The 16,028-nt window shown below is 42.6% G+C and overlaps 1 protein-coding gene across 1 annotated transcript in view; it reads left to right on the top strand.

The window, feature by feature from the left end:
• The window catches only part of CDH18 (cadherin 18), a 670,758-nt gene that overhangs the window by 136,454 nt on the left and 518,276 nt on the right, over nucleotides 1-16,028 (top strand). The window lies entirely within an intron of this gene.

Below are 16,028 nucleotides of genomic sequence, written 5' to 3'. Positions count from 1 at the left end.
TTTAGGCACAAAATCGGATAAGAAACTGTCGGGATCACTTTAGTAAATAACCCTCATTGTTAATATAAAATGTATATGTTAAATAGACAGCAATAAAGCAGCGTAAACACACTCTTACTCAGATACTAGAATTGCTCCTTTTACAAATGGTAGCATTTAGTAATAAATTCATATTTCTTATTGCACTACAGCTCGGCTGACAATTACAGTGGTCTGGATTTGGTCCATGAATTGTTCCATGAGGGTTTTTGTAATGCCCATATCACATAGCTACAACCTCTTGTATTATTGTTTACTGTGAAGAAATAGAAATTTTAGGTAATAAATGCATATTAGGAAACTGTTTAGTCAATAAACTACTTTCCGTTGTTGGATACTGTAATTTTATATGAACTATATATTAGGTATAAGGCATGCTATTGTTTTTTCTGTTTTAGAATGTCTTTTTTCTTAATTACCTGGAAGGTGATGATTAAACGGTTGATCACCTCTCAATTAGCTGGAACTGAAGAATTAAAACCAGCAGGTAGATCTCTGTCTGATATTCCCATGGTGTAGCCATAATAGAGACACGCAAAAATGCATTTATTCTATTCATGTTTGTTGTCCCCTGCCATTATAATGTTAGACCAAAGAAGAATGATTAGTATTTCAACACTCCAATATTACTTTGTGAAAATATGTCCAGCCTACTGTACAGACAGTAAGTGCTATAATTCTTAGTTTATTGCTTGAGGCCTAAGAATAATTGGAGTTATCTAAGGACACTCTAAGCTGTGAAAGATTTTTCTTCTTTTATTATTGTAACTTTTATAATAAAAAGGTCTAAAGAAATAAACCAAAATCATCATTCTGCACTCAATACCCCATGAAAATAACTTGAAAATAGAATTTAAGAAATGTTACTAAATTTATTAAAAATAAAAAATAAAAATGTATGCCCATAAGCATTTCAACCCTTTGCTTTGATACTTGAAATTTATCGCTGGGGGGGGGGGGCTCTAATTTTTACGTCTCCAAGTTCACCCGTGGTAAATTCAGATGATAGGACAGGATTTGGAAAGACATAGCCCTGTCTATATAAGGTCTCACATCTGACAATGTATATCACAGCAAAAGCTAAGCCATGAGGAGGAAATAATTGCCAGTAGAGCTCAGTGATATTCATTTGTAGAGACACAAAATTGGAGCAGGGTAGAAGAAAATTTATTACACTGAAAGTTCCAGAGCGAAAAGTTTGGAACAACCAGGACTCTTTCTAGAGTTGCTGCCCCACCATACTAGATAATAAGAGGAAATTGTCTTTGTAAAAAAAACAAATGGTCACTCTGCAAATATCTGGTGTGCAGATGGAAACACTGTAAGGTCAATCTTTACTGCAGCACTTCATCGATCTGGGCGGTACGGCAAAATGGCCAAAAAGAAACCTGTCCTCAGTAAAAGACACATAAAAGCCCACAGGGAGTTTGCCAAAAAAAGCACCTTTCTGAAAAAACAAGATTCTCTGGTTTGATAAAACCTAGATTAAAAATTCTGGACTCGATTCTACACATTATGTCTTGGAGGAACCAATCACTGCTCAATACCTGCCTAATACCATACCTACAGTAAAGCATGGGGGTGGCAACTATGGTTTTTCTTTCCAGGGGTACGGAGACTAGTCATGGTTGAAGAAAAGGAGCAAAGTGTACAGATAGTATTAACCCCTTAAGGAACGGGGGTTTTTCCGTTTTTGCATTTTCGTTTTTTGCTACTTGCCTTTAAAAAATCATAACTCTTTCAATTTTGCACCTAAAAATCCATATGATGGCTTATTTTTTGCGCCACCAATTCTTCTTTGTAATGACATCAGTCATTTTGCCCAAAAATCTACGGTGAAACGGAAAAAAAATCATTGTGCGACAAAATTGGAAAAAAAAACGCAGTTTTGTAAATTTTGGGGGCTTCCGTCTCTACGTAGTACATTTTTCGGTAAAAATGACACCTTATCTTTATTCTGTAGGTCCATACGATTAAAATGATACCCTACTTATATAGGTTTGATTTTGTCGGACTTCTGGAAAAAATCATAACTACATGCAGGAAAATTAATACGTTTAAAATTGTCATCTTCTGACCCCTATAACTTTTTTATTTTTCCGTGTATGGGGCGGTATTAGGGCTCATTTTTTGCGCCATGATCTGAAGTTTTTAACGGTACCATTTTTGCATTGATAGGACTTATTGATCGCTTTTTAAATGATATAAAAAGTGACAAAAAATGCACTATTTTGGACTTTTGGGAATTTTTTTGCGCTCACGCCATTGACCGAGCGGTTTAATTAATGATATATTTTTATAATTTGGACATTTCCGCACTCGGTGATACCACATATGTTTATTTTTATTTTTATTTACACTGTTTTTTTTTTATTGGAAAAGGGGGGTGATTCAAACTTTTAATAGGAGAGTTAAATGATCTTTATTCACTTTTTTTTTCACTTTTTTTTTGCAGTGTTATAGGTCCCATAGGGACCTATAACACTGCACACACTGATCTTCTATGCTGATCACTGGTTTCTCATAAGAAACCAGTGATCAACGATTCTGCCGCATGACTGCTCAGGCCTGGATCTCAGGCACTGAGCAGTCATTCGGCGATCGGACAGCGAGGAGGCAGGAAGGGGCCCTCCCGCTGTCCTGTCAGCTGTTCGGGATGCCGCGATTAGCCGCGGCTATCCCGATCAGCCCTACTGAGCTAGCCGGCCACTTTTGGTTTCACTTTTAGCCGCGCAGCTCAGGGTTAATAGCGTGCTGCGCCGCGATCGGAGCTGCGCGCTATTAGAGGCGGGTCCCAGCTTCACTATGACGCCGGGCCCGCCGCGATATGACGCGGGGTTACTGTGTAACCCCGCGTTATATCAGGAGAGCAGGACCAAGGGCGTACCTGTAAGCCCTTGGTCCTTAACCCCTTAAGGACTCAGCCCATTTTGGCCTTAAGGACTCAGACAATTTAACTTTTACGTTTTCATTTTTTCCTCCTCGCCTTCTAAAAATCATAACTCTTTTATATTTTCATCCACAGACTAGTATGAGGGCTTGTTTATTGCGCGACCAGTTGTCCTTTGTAATGACATAACTCATTATATCATAAAATATATGGCGCAACCAAAAAACACTATTTTTGTGGGGAAATTAAAACGAAAAACGCAATTTTGCTAATTTTGGAAGGTTTCGTTTTCACGCCGTACAATTTAAGGTAAAAATGATGTGTGTTCTTTATTCTGAGGGTCAATACGATTAAAATGATACCCATTATTACATACGTTTATATTATTGTTGCGCTTAAAAAAAATCACAAACTTTTTAACCAAATTAGTACGTTTATAATCCCTTTATTTTGATGACCTATAACTTTTTTATTTTTCCGTATAAGCGGCGGTATGGGGGCTCATTTTTTGCGCCATGATCTGTACTTTTTTTTTATACCACATTTGCATATAAAAAACTTTTAATACATTTTTTATAATTTTTTTTGAATAAAATGTATAAAAAAAGTAGGAATTTTGGACTTTTTTTTTTTCCGTTCACGCCGTTAACCGTACGGGATCATTAACATTTTATTTTAATAGTTCGGACATTTACGCACGCAGCAATACCACATATGTCTATAAAAAAAAATTTACGCTTTTTGGGGGTAAAATAGGAAAAAACGGACGTTTTACTTTTTTATTGGGGGAGGAGATTTTCCACTTTTTTTTTACTTTTACTTTTACATTTCTTTACCTTTTTTTTTTACACTTGAATAGTCCCCAATACCATGATTGCTAATACTGATCTGTTCTATGTATAGGACATAGAACAGATCAGTATTATCGGTCATCTTCTGCTCTGGTCTGCTCGATCACAGACCAGAGCAGGAGACGCCGGGAGCCGCACGGAGGAAGGAGAGGGGACCTCCGTGCGGCGTTATGAATGATCGGATCCCCGCAGCAGCGCTGCGGGCAATCTGATCATTCATTCAAATCGCGCACTGCCGCAGATGCCGGGATCTGTATTGATCCCGGCACCTGAGAGGTTAATGGCGGGCGCCCGCTAGATCGCGGGCGTCGGCCATTGCCGGCGGGTCCCTGGCTGCGATCAGCAGCCGGGATCAGCCGCGCATGACACGGGCATCGCTCCGATGCCCGCGGTTATGCTTAGGACGTAAATGTACGTCCTGGTGCGTTAAGTACCACCGCACCAGGACGTACATTTACGTCCTGCGTCCTTAAGGGGTTAAGAGGTTAAAGGGGTACTCCCATGGAAACGCCCATTTTTTTTTATTCAATTGGTGCCAGAAAGTTAAACAGATTTGTAAATTACTTCTATTAAAAAATATCAAATCTTCCAGTACTTATTAGCTGCTGAATACTACAGAGGAAATGGTTTTCTTTTTGGAACACAGAGTTCTCTGCTGACATCATGACCACAATGCTCTCTGCTGACATATCTGTCCATTTTAGGAACTGTCCAGAGCAGGAGAAAATCCCCATAGCAAACATATGCTGCTCTGGACAGTTCCTAAAATGGACAGAGATGTCAGCAGAGAGCACTGCGCTTGTGATGTCAGCAAAGAGCTCTGTGTTCCAAAAAGAAAATAATTTTCCTATGTAGTATTCAGCAGCTAATAAGTACTGGAATAATTAAGATGTTTTCATAGAAGTATTTTGCAAATCTGTTTAACTTTCTGGTGCCAGTTGATTTAAAAATAAAAGTTTTCCACTGGAGTACCCCTTTAATTTTTCCTTTTCACTAAATTACCACTTTGTCATTGAGTGCAGAATAATGGAGGAAATTTGATATGTAGTTTATTTTAGCAAAAAAAAAATAAAATAAGCAAAATCACAAAAATGTGAAAATAGTAAAAGGGTCTGAAAACTTTTCACCTGCATCGCTGATGCTAAAATAAAAAAAAAAAGACTGAAAATTAAGAAACATTGAATATATTCTCTAAATATATTAAAAATTGAGCTGAGAACTGGACATTTTTTAATCCAAGCCCTATGTCACTGAACATCATACTTAATTATACGGAATTGTGAAACCTTTTATGGAAAATAACATTTTTGTGATCTCAGTGGGTGCAGAAAATATCTCCTTAGTAATGAATTTTTTTTCTCTAAAGGTTAGCAAGATGACTTGTACATGAATCCAGCTAAATGTCATATGCAAGCAGAATTCTAAAATTACATCACTGACATTAATAGGCTGGTAGTTACTTTGTGGTCAGACTAAAGAAGTTACACAGAATGATTTCTAATACTCTCCGATATCATTCCTAAAGTGAAAGAATGGAAGCTTTTAGGACCGTACAAGGTGTATATGGTCCCTAGTGATCTGCTCTTGTTTCTATTCTTAGCTGAATATCAACAGAGAAAATATGAGTAACACAGGGAGATAGATTAATCCTTTGGTTTCCTGATGGTTTAAGTAGCCAGAGGCAGAAAGCAGAATCATTTACATTCTTGGATGGCATGGCGAAAATAGAATGCACTATGCACTGAGGCTGAATATCCTTTAATTTCAAATTCCACACATAAATGAAATTGAGGGATTGTATGGCATGCTATAGTATAAATTTGTTTTTTTTACTGTATGCACTGTTATCTAAGAAGTGTTTTTTTTGTTTGTTTTATGTGTTTTATGTAATGGGTAATGATAGTAACACTTCAGCTGTATTAGGTGGGATTCACATATATCTGGCACTTAGTGAACCCAGCCTTAAAACTCAACGCATCTGATGCTGGGCATTTGTCATCAGTTAATCAGCATCCGGTGTACATTATCTCTGAATGGAGTAATTTATGAAAAAAGTGTCAATATTTTCTTTAGCAATAACAAAATGGTCACTCAGACCTAAAGGACAAACATGTAAAGAATATTGTATAATGAAGTGAATCAGCATCAAGATAAAAGTGGGGCAAATTAACATTATATATGTACATATATACCATCTACTGGTTTGGTGGTCCAACAAAAATGGGGTTATATAATAAAGACAAATTGTAAACAGTGCCAGCCAAGTGGCCGAATATTGCACATGTACCCAGTTAGCAGCAAATTGTAAACCTCTATGCACACCACAATATCATATAGTAACAGGTGATACCCACAGGTAAGCGGAAGTGGGGACAGTTCTGCTTACCTGTGAGTATCACCTGTTACTATATGATCTTGTGGTGTGCATAGAGAGGGCCTACTGTTCAAAAGCATACTTTAACCCCTTAACGACCACGGGCGTAAATGTACATCCTGGTTTGGCAGGACTTCCCGCACCAGGACGTACATTTACATCCTGTGTATAACCTCGAGCATCGGAAGGGTGCTCGCGTCATACATGGCAGGTTCCGGACCCGCCCGTAATGGCCGACATCCGCGATCGCGCGGATGTCCGCCATTAACCCCTCTGATGCTGTGATCAATACAGATCACGGCATCTGCAGCATTGCTGCACTTTGATTGGCTGATCGGATCGCCCGCAGCGATCCCCTTCCCCCCAAAAAATTTAAATTGACAGTTTTTCCCATTTTACCCCCAAAAAGCGTAAAACATTTTTTTAATAAACATATTTGGTATCACCGCGTGCGTAAATGTCCGAACTATCAAAATATATTTTTAATGATCCCGTACGGGGAATGGCGTAAACGTGAAAAATTTAAAAAGTCCACAAATGCTGCTTTTTTGTCACATTTTATTAAAAAAAATTAATAAAAAATTATCTAAAAGTTTTATATATGCAAATGTGGTATCTAAAAAATACCACCCTATATACGAAAAAATGAAAAAGTTATAGGTGGTCAAAATAGGGCGATTTTAGATTACTGATTTTGTACAAAAAGTTTTCGATTTTTTTTAAGCGGTACAAAAATATAAAAGTATCTAGCCATGGGTAGCGTTTTAATTGTATTAACCCACAGAATAAGCAACACATGTCATTTTTACCGTAAAGTGTACAGTGTAAAAACAAAACCCTCCAAAATGTGCAAAATGTTGGTTTTCATTTAAATTTCCTCCCTAAAAAAATTTTTTTTTGGGTTTGCCGTACATTTTATGGTAAAATGAGAGGTTTCATTACAAAGTACAATTGGTCACACAAAAAAAAGCCCTTATATGGGTCTGTACATGGAAATATAAAGGAGGTATGGATTTTAGAAGGCGAGGAGGAAAAAACGAAAACGCAAAAATAAAATTGGCCTGGTCCTTAAGGTGAAAATGGGCTTGGTCATTAAGGGGTTAAGCTCAGATGTTTATCATACAATCAGAATTAACTGTTAAATCTGACAGAAATGAGTAGATAAGCTTTAGTCTTTTTTTCCAAGGCAAAATTTTGTAACAGCTTTGAATATGAAGGGAATAAGAGCTAACGCTAATGAAAATGTCTGGGTTTAGATACAAAATTGTGCTAACTCAAAACTACAATATACCCTTTTTAAAACATGGCCTTTAATCAATACATAATTAAAATTGCAAACAAAGATACACAGTGCTGTCAACATCATTAAAAAAAAATACAAGTGTGTATGAATTACATAGGGAATAAAAAAAATCACCACCATACAGTCAAACCACAATAAATAATGTATCAATGTGATCATGCACCAGAAGCCCCCCTCTACTGATATTTAAAGCTGAATGTAATATGCAAATGATATATCGCCATATAGATGTTGTTACGCCGAGCGCTCCGGGTCCCCGCTCCTCCCCGGAGCGCTCGCTTCACTCTCTCCGCTGCAGCGCTCCGGTCACGTCCTCTGACCCGGGGCGCTGCGATCCCGCTGCCAGCCGGGATGCGATTCGCGATGCGGGTAGCGCCCGCTCGCGATGCGCACCCCGGCTCCCCTACCTGACTCGCTCCCCGTCTGTTCTGTCCCGGCGCGCGCGGCCCCGCTCCCTAGGGCGCGCGCGCGCCGGGTCTCTGCGATTTAAAGGGCCACTGCGCCGCTGATTGGCGCAGTGGTTCCAATTAGGGTAATCACCTGTGCACTTCCCTATATTACCTCACTTCCCTTGCACTCCCTTGCCGGATCTTGTTGCCTTAGTGCCAGTGAAAGCGTTCCTTGTGTGTTCCTTGCCTGTGTTTCCAGACCTTCTGCCGTTGCCCCTGACTACGATCCTTGCTGCCTGCCCCGACCTTCTGCTACGTCCGACCTTGCTTCTGCCTACTCCCTTGTACCGCGCCTATCTTCAGCAGCCAGAGAGGTGAGCCGTTGCTAGTGGATACGACCTGGTCACTACCGCCGCAGCAAGACCATCCCGCTTTGCGGCGGGCTCTGGTGAAAACCAGTAGTGGCTTAGAACCGGTCCACTAGCACGGTCCACGCCAATCCCTCTCTGGCACAGAGGATCCACTACCTGCCAGCCGGCATCGTGACAGTAGATCCGGCCATGGATCCCGCTGAAGTTCCTCTGCCAGTTGTCGCTGACCTCACCACGGTGGTCGCCCAGCAGTCACAACAGATAGCGCAACAAGGCCAACAGCTGTCTCAACTGACCGTTATGCTACAACAGTTACTACCACAGCTTCAGCAGTCATCTCCGCCGCCAGCTCCTGCACCTCCTCCGCAGCGAGTGGCCGCTCCTGGGCTACGCCTATCCTTGCCGGATAAATTTGATGGGGACTCTAAGTTTTGCCGTGGCTTTCTTTCCCAATGTTCCCTGCATCTGGAGATGATGTCGGACCTGTTTCCCACTGAAAGGTCTAAGGTGGCTTTCGTAGTCAGCCTTCTGTCCGGAAAAGCCCTGTCATGGGCCACACCGCTCTGGGACCGCAATGACCCCGTCACTGCCTCTGTACACTCCTTCTTCTCGGAAATCCGAAGTGTCTTTGAGGAACCTGCCCGAGCCTCTTCTGCTGAGACTGCCCTGTTGAACCTGGTCCAGGGTAATTCTTCCGTTGGCGAGTATGCCGTACAATTCCGTACTCTTGCTTCAGAATTGTCCTGGAATAATGAGGCCCTCTTCAAAAAAGGCCTATCCAGCAACATTAAAGATGTTCTGGCCGCACGAGAAATTCCTGCTAATCTACATGAACTTATTCACCTAGCCACTCGCATTGACATGCGTTTTTCCGAAAGGCGTCAGGAACTCCGCCAAGATATGGACTCTGTTCGCACGAGGCGTTTCTCCTCCTCGGCTCCTCTCTCCTCTGGTCCCCTGCAATCTGTTCTTGTGCCTTCCGCCGTGGAGGCTATGCAGGTCGACCGGTCTCGCCTGACACCTCAAGAGAGGACACGACGCCGTATGGAGAACCTCTGCCTGTACTGTGCTAGTACCGAACACTTCCTGAGGGATTGTCCTATCCGTCCTCCCCGCCTGGAAAGACGTACGCTGACTCCGCACAAAGGTGAGACAGTCCTTGATGTCTACTCTGCTTCTCCACGTCTTACAGTGCCTGTGCGGATGTCTGCCTCTGCCTTCTCCTTCCCTGCTGTGGCCTTCTTGGACTCTGGATCTGCAGGAAATTTTATTTTGGCCTCTCTCGTCAACAGGTTCAACATCCCGGTGACCAGTCTCGCCAGACCCCTCTACATCAATTGTGTAAATAATGAAAGATTGGACTGTACCATACGTTTCCGCACGGAGCCCCTTCTTATGAGCATCGGATCTCATCATGAGAGGATTGAACTTTTGGTCCTCCCCAATTGCACCTCAGAAATTCTCCTTGGACTTCCCTGGCTTCAACTTCATTCCCCAACCCTGGATTGGTCCACTGGGGAGATCAAGAGTTGGGGGTCCTCTTGTTCCAAGAACTGTCTAAAACCGGTTCTCAGTAACCCTTGCCGTAACTCTGTGGTTCCTCCAGTAACCGGTCTCCCTAAGGCCTATATGGACTTCGCGGATGTTTTCTGCAAAAAACAAGCTGAGACTCTACCTCCTCACAGGCCTTATGATTGCCCTATCGACCTCCTCCCGGGCACTACTCCACCCCGGGGCAGAATTTATCCTCTCTCTGCCCCAGAGACTCTTGCCATGTCCGAATACGTCCAGGAGAATCTAAAAAAGGGCTTTATCCGTAAATCCTCCTCTCCTGCCGGAGCCGGATTTTTCTTTGTGTCCAAAAAAGATGGCTCCCTACGTCCTTGCATTGACTACCGCGGTCTTAATAAAATCACGGTTAAGAACCGCTACCCCTTACCCCTCATCTCTGAACTCTTTGATCGCCTGCAAGGTGCCCACATCTTCACTAAATTGGACTTAAGAGGCGCCTATAACCTCATCCGCATCAGAGAGGGGGACGAGTGGAAAACGGCATTTAACACCAGAGATGGACACTTTGAGTATCTGGTCATGCCCTTTGGACTGTGCAATGCCCCTGCCGTCTTCCAAGACTTTGTCAATGAAATTTTTCGTGATCTGTTATACTCCTGTGTTGTTGTATATCTGGACGATATCCTAATTTTTTCTGCCAATCTAGAAGAACACCGCCAGCATGTCCGTATGGTTCTTCAGAGACTTCGTGACAACCAACTCTATGCCAAAATTGAGAAATGTCTGTTTGAATGCCAATCTCTTCCTTTTCTAGGATATTTGGTCTCTGGCCAGGGACTACAGATGGATCCAGACAAACTCTCTGCCGTCTTAGATTGGCCACGCCCCTCCGGACTCCGTGCTATCCAACGCTTTTTGGGGTTCGCCAATTATTACAGGCAATTTATTCCACATTTTTCTACCATTGTGGCTCCTATCGTGGCTTTAACCAAAAAAAATGCTGATCCCAAGTCCTGGCCTCCTCAAGCAGAAGACGCCTTTAAACGACTCAAGTCTGCCTTTTCTTCGGCTCCCGTGCTCTCCAGACCTGACCCTTCCAAACCCTTCCTATTGGAGGTTGATGCCTCCTCAGTGGGAGCTGGAGCTGTTCTTCTACAAAAAAATTCTTCCGGGCATGCTGTCACTTGTGGTTTTTTCTCTAGGACCTTCTCTCCAGCGGAGAGGAACTACTCCATCGGGGATCGAGAGCTTCTAGCCATTAAATTAGCACTTGAGGAATGGAGGCATCTGCTGGAGGGATCAAGATTTCCTGTTATTATCTACACCGACCACAAGAACCTCTCCTACCTCCAGTCTGCCCAACGGCTGAATCCTCGCCAGGCCCGGTGGTCTCTGTTCTTTGCCCGATTTAATTTTGAGATTCACTTTCGTCCTGCCGATAAGAACATTAGGGCCGATGCTCTCTCTCGTTCCTCGGATGCCTCAGAAGTTGATCTCCCTCCGCAACACATCATTCCACCTGACTGCCTGATCTCCACTTCTCCTGCCTCCATCAGGCAGACTCCTCCAGGAAAGACCTTTGTTTCTCCACGCCAACGCCTCGGAATCCTCAAATGGGGTCACTCCTCCCATCTCGCAGGTCATGCGGGCATCAAGAAATCTGTGCAACTCATCTCCCGCTTCTACTGGTGGCCGACTCTGGAGACGGATGTTGGGGACTTTGTGCGAGCCTGCACTATCTGTGCCCGGGATAAGACTCCTCGCCAGAAGCCCGCTGGTTTTCTTCATCCTCTGCCTGTCCCCGAACAGCCTTGGTCTCTGATTGGTATGGATTTTATTACTGATTTACCCCCTTCCCGTGGCAACACTGTTATTTGGGTGGTCGTTGATCGATTCTCCAAAATGGCACATTTCATCCCTCTTCCTGGTCTTCCTTCTGCGCCTCAGTTGGCTAAACAATTTTTTGTACACATTTTTCGTCTTCACGGGTTGCCTACGCAGATTGTCTCGGATAGAGGTGTCCAATTCGTGTCTAAATTCTGGAGGGCTCTCTGTAAACAACTCAAGATTAAATTAAATTTTTCCTCTGCATATCATCCCCAGTCCAATGGACAAGTAGAAAGAATTAACCAGATCTTGGGTGATTATTTGCGACATTTTGTTTCCTCCCGCCAGGATGACTGGGCAGATCTCCTTCCATGGGCCGAATTCTCGTATAACTTCAGGGTCTCTGAATCTTCCTCCAAATCCCCATTTTTCGTGGTGTACGGCCGTCACCCTCTTCCCCCCCTCCCTACCCCCTTGCCCTCTGGTCTGCCCGCTGTGGATGAAATTTCTCGTGACCTTTCCATTATATGGAGAGAGACCCAAAATTCTCTCTTACAGGCTTCTTCACGCATGAAGAGGTTCGCGGATAAGAAAAGAAGAGCTCCCCCCGTTTTTTCCCCTGGAGACAAGGTATGGCTCTCCGCTAAATATGTCCGCTTCCGTGTCCCTAGCTACAAGTTGGGACCACGCTATCTTGGTCCTTTCAAAATTTTGTGTCAAATTAATCCTGTCTCTTATAAACTTCTTCTTCCTCCTTCTCTTCGTATCCCTAATGCCTTTCACGTCTCTCTTCTCAAACCACTCATCCTCAACCGTTTTTCTCCCAAATCTGTTCCTCCCACTCCTGTTTCCGGCTCCTCGGACGTCTTCTCGGTCAAGGAAATTTTGGCTGCCAAAAAGGTCAGAGGGAAAATTTTTTTTTTAGTAGACTGGGAGGGTTGTGGTCCTGAAGAGAGATCCTGGGAACCTGAGGACAACATCCTTGACAAAAGTCTGCTCCTCAGGTTCTCAGGCTCCAAGAAGAGGGGGAGACCCAAGGGGGGGGGTACTGTTACGCCGAGCGCTCCGGGTCCCCGCTCCTCCCCGGAGCGCTCGCTTCACTCTCTCCGCTGCAGCGCTCCGGTCACGTCCTCTGACCCGGGGCGCTGCGATCCCGCTGCCAGCCGGGATGCGATTCGCGATGCGGGTAGCGCCCGCTCGCGATGCGCACCCCGGCTCCCCTACCTGACTCGCTCCCCGTCTGTTCTGTCCCGGCGCGCGCGGCCCCGCTCCCTAGGGCGCGCGCGCGCCGGGTCTCTGCGATTTAAAGGGCCACTGCGCCGCTGATTGGCGCAGTGGTTCCAATTAGGGTAATCACCTGTGCACTTCCCTATATTACCTCACTTCCCTTGCACTCCCTTGCCGGATCTTGTTGCCTTAGTGCCAGTGAAAGCGTTCCTTGTGTGTTCCTTGCCTGTGTTTCCAGACCTTCTGCCGTTGCCCCTGACTACGATCCTTGCTGCCTGCCCCGACCTTCTGCTACGTCCGACCTTGCTTCTGCCTACTCCCTTGTACCGCGCCTATCTTCAGCAGCCAGAGAGGTGAGCCGTTGCTAGTGGATACGACCTGGTCACTACCGCCGCAGCAAGACCATCCCGCTTTGCGGCGGGCTCTGGTGAAAACCAGTAGTGGCTTAGAACCGGTCCACTAGCACGGTCCACGCCAATCCCTCTCTGGCACAGAGGATCCACTACCTGCCAGCCGGCATCGTGACAGATGTCCAATGCAAGACAGTAATTAACATGTATAAGTAATTGTATCAAAACATGATAAACATGAGCAGCAAGAGGGGATACTTACATGTCAGACAATCCCTTGGGGTTGACTCCAGATAGAAGGGACTGTTTGAGGTAAGAGAAACTAATGAATGGTCCAAACAGTCAAAAAATAAGGGGGTACATTTTGCCCCACTCCGGAAGTCATCTGACTATTTCAGACAAAATACCCTCCCGTAGCCCTGTGTCTAAACCCTATGATGATGATTCATCAAACTACTGAGAGCAATACAAGAAGTTTATTATACAAAGAAAAACAGTAAATCAAAGCAATCCGTGAAAAAATTATGTAAAACTATGCACATATGCAGAAACTAGCGAGCATAACTCTTGTAGAAACAGAAACATAGGTTGCTACTTAGCAGTAGAGGTGGCTTCTTCTTACATACCCTCCTATCTACTTTACAGAAGGAGAAAACTACCAATCATTAGTGGGTGGGCAGGTCAGTGGAATCTATTATTATCAGATACTTTTCTTTAGCTACTATAACTACTTTTTAACTACTATATGTATTGGATTAAGCAACATATTATGAGAAGACAGGAACTTTGTTACTATTTTATGCTTTTCTCAGAGAGGAGACTTGGTATAAATCTGTATAAATTATGTTTTAATTTATGTTCCTCTAGTGGTGAGAGCAGACACCATTAAGGGAGCTTTAATTTATACAGATTTATACAATTAACATTTCACATAACAGTTCAATGGTAGCTGAAAAAAATCTCTATACAGTAATGTTCTCTAGTAGTATAGCAATGGATCTATGGTACTGTTTTATTTTCTATATTGTAGATTTATTTAGAAAACTTGAAAGCAGGAAAACATATCAAATTAAATAGGGAACAAAAAAGTATTCAACACACAAGAAAATATTATTTTTTAAATATTTTACACTTTTTTTTACCTCTTAAGGATGCACCGCTCCTGTGCTATAACGCTGGGTCACACTCTGATCCCACGTCATAGCGGGTCAGTCCCAACATCTAGCAATGGCTGGGACCCGTGGCTAATACTGGACATCACCGATCGCTGCATCTAAAATTTTAAAAAATGCTTCCCGGCAGCTTAGTCAGGCTGATTGGGATCACCACATAAAAACGTGGTGTCCCGATCAGCTGAGGACATGCGAGGAGGGTTCCTACTCTCCTCCTTGGTGTCCAACCGTCGCTCGATTGCTCCATGTCTTAGATGCAGGCTTGAGCAATGGAGCACCGATAACACTGATCAATGCTATTCTATGGCATAGCATTGATCAGTGCATGCAATCAGAAGATTGCATGTTATAGTCCCCTATGGGGGCTATAAATGTGTAAAAAAAGAAGTGAAAAAATTGTTAATAAATGTGATTTAACCCTTATCCTAATAAAAGTTTGAATCATCCCCCTTATCCCATTTAATTAAAAAAATTTAGACAAAAATAAATGTAAACATATGCGTTATGCCGTGCGCGTAAATGTCCGAACTATAAAAATATAATGTTAATTAAACTGAACGGTCAATGGCGTACACGTAAAATAATTCCAAAGTCCAAAATAGCATATTTTTGTATACCATAAGAAACTTTATAAAAAGCGATGAAAAAGTCCCATCAAAACAAAAAAGGTACTGATAAAAACTTCAGATCACGGTGCAAAAAAAAATTAGCCCTCATACCGCCTTGTATGCGGAAAGATAAAAAAGTTATAGGGGTCAGAAAATGACATTTTTAAACATATTAATTTTCGTGCAAACAGTTATAATTTTTACCAGAAGTAAAACAAAATCAAACCTATATAAGTTTTGTATAATTTTAATCATATGGACCTACAGAATAAAGATAAGGTGTCATTTTACTGAAAAGTTCACTGGAAATGGAAGCCCCCAAAAGTTACAAAATTGTGTTTGTTTTTTTTTCAATTTTGTACCACAAATATATATATTTTTTTGTTTCATCGTAGATTTATGGGTAAAAGGACTGATGTCATTACAAAATACAATTGGTGGCCCAAAAAAACAAGCTATCATATGTTTGTAGGTGCAAAATTTAAAGGGTTATGATTTTTAAAAGGTGAGAAGGAAAAAACAAAAGTGCAAAAATGGAAAAACCCTGAGTCCGTAAATGGGCACCGATTCCTTATGACAAATACATAACTTTTGTAATTGGCTTCCATTAAAAAAAAAAATGCTGTGGTTGCTAGGCTGAAGTATGGCTTGAGTTTTGAATAAGTTACCAACAGGGTTAGCACTCCCACATCATCACACCGTCTCCTCCCTGCTTCCTGGTGGGAACAATTTGGTCACTTTTCTGCATCTAAGAAAGTCTAAGAAAATTCTGAGCCATCAAACCAAAGTCCAGATTTCCATGAGTTGAATGTCCTTTTTTGTATTTCTTGACTCAAACAATACTTTTTATTTTCTTATTGTTACTCAACAGCTTCTTTACAGGAATTTGACCATAAAGGGACAATGTTTGCAGTCTTCTATGAACAGTTGATGTTGAGATGTGTCCGGTACTTAAGTGGTTATCCAGAAATAGAAAAACACAGCTTATTTCTTTCAAAAACAGTTCCACATCTGTCTCCAGATTGGGTGTCGTTTTATAACTTGGCTCTTTTCCCTTCAATGGAACTAAGCTGCAGAGTCACATCCAACCTGGAGACAGATAGGGAGTGTTTTTT

This window comes from Hyla sarda, chromosome 5, assembly GCF_029499605.1.
Source record: "Hyla sarda isolate aHylSar1 chromosome 5, aHylSar1.hap1, whole genome shotgun sequence".
In the NCBI taxonomy this organism is placed as follows: Eukaryota; Metazoa; Chordata; class Amphibia; order Anura; family Hylidae; genus Hyla; species Hyla sarda.
This window is presented reverse-complemented; position numbering and strand designations above follow the sequence as displayed.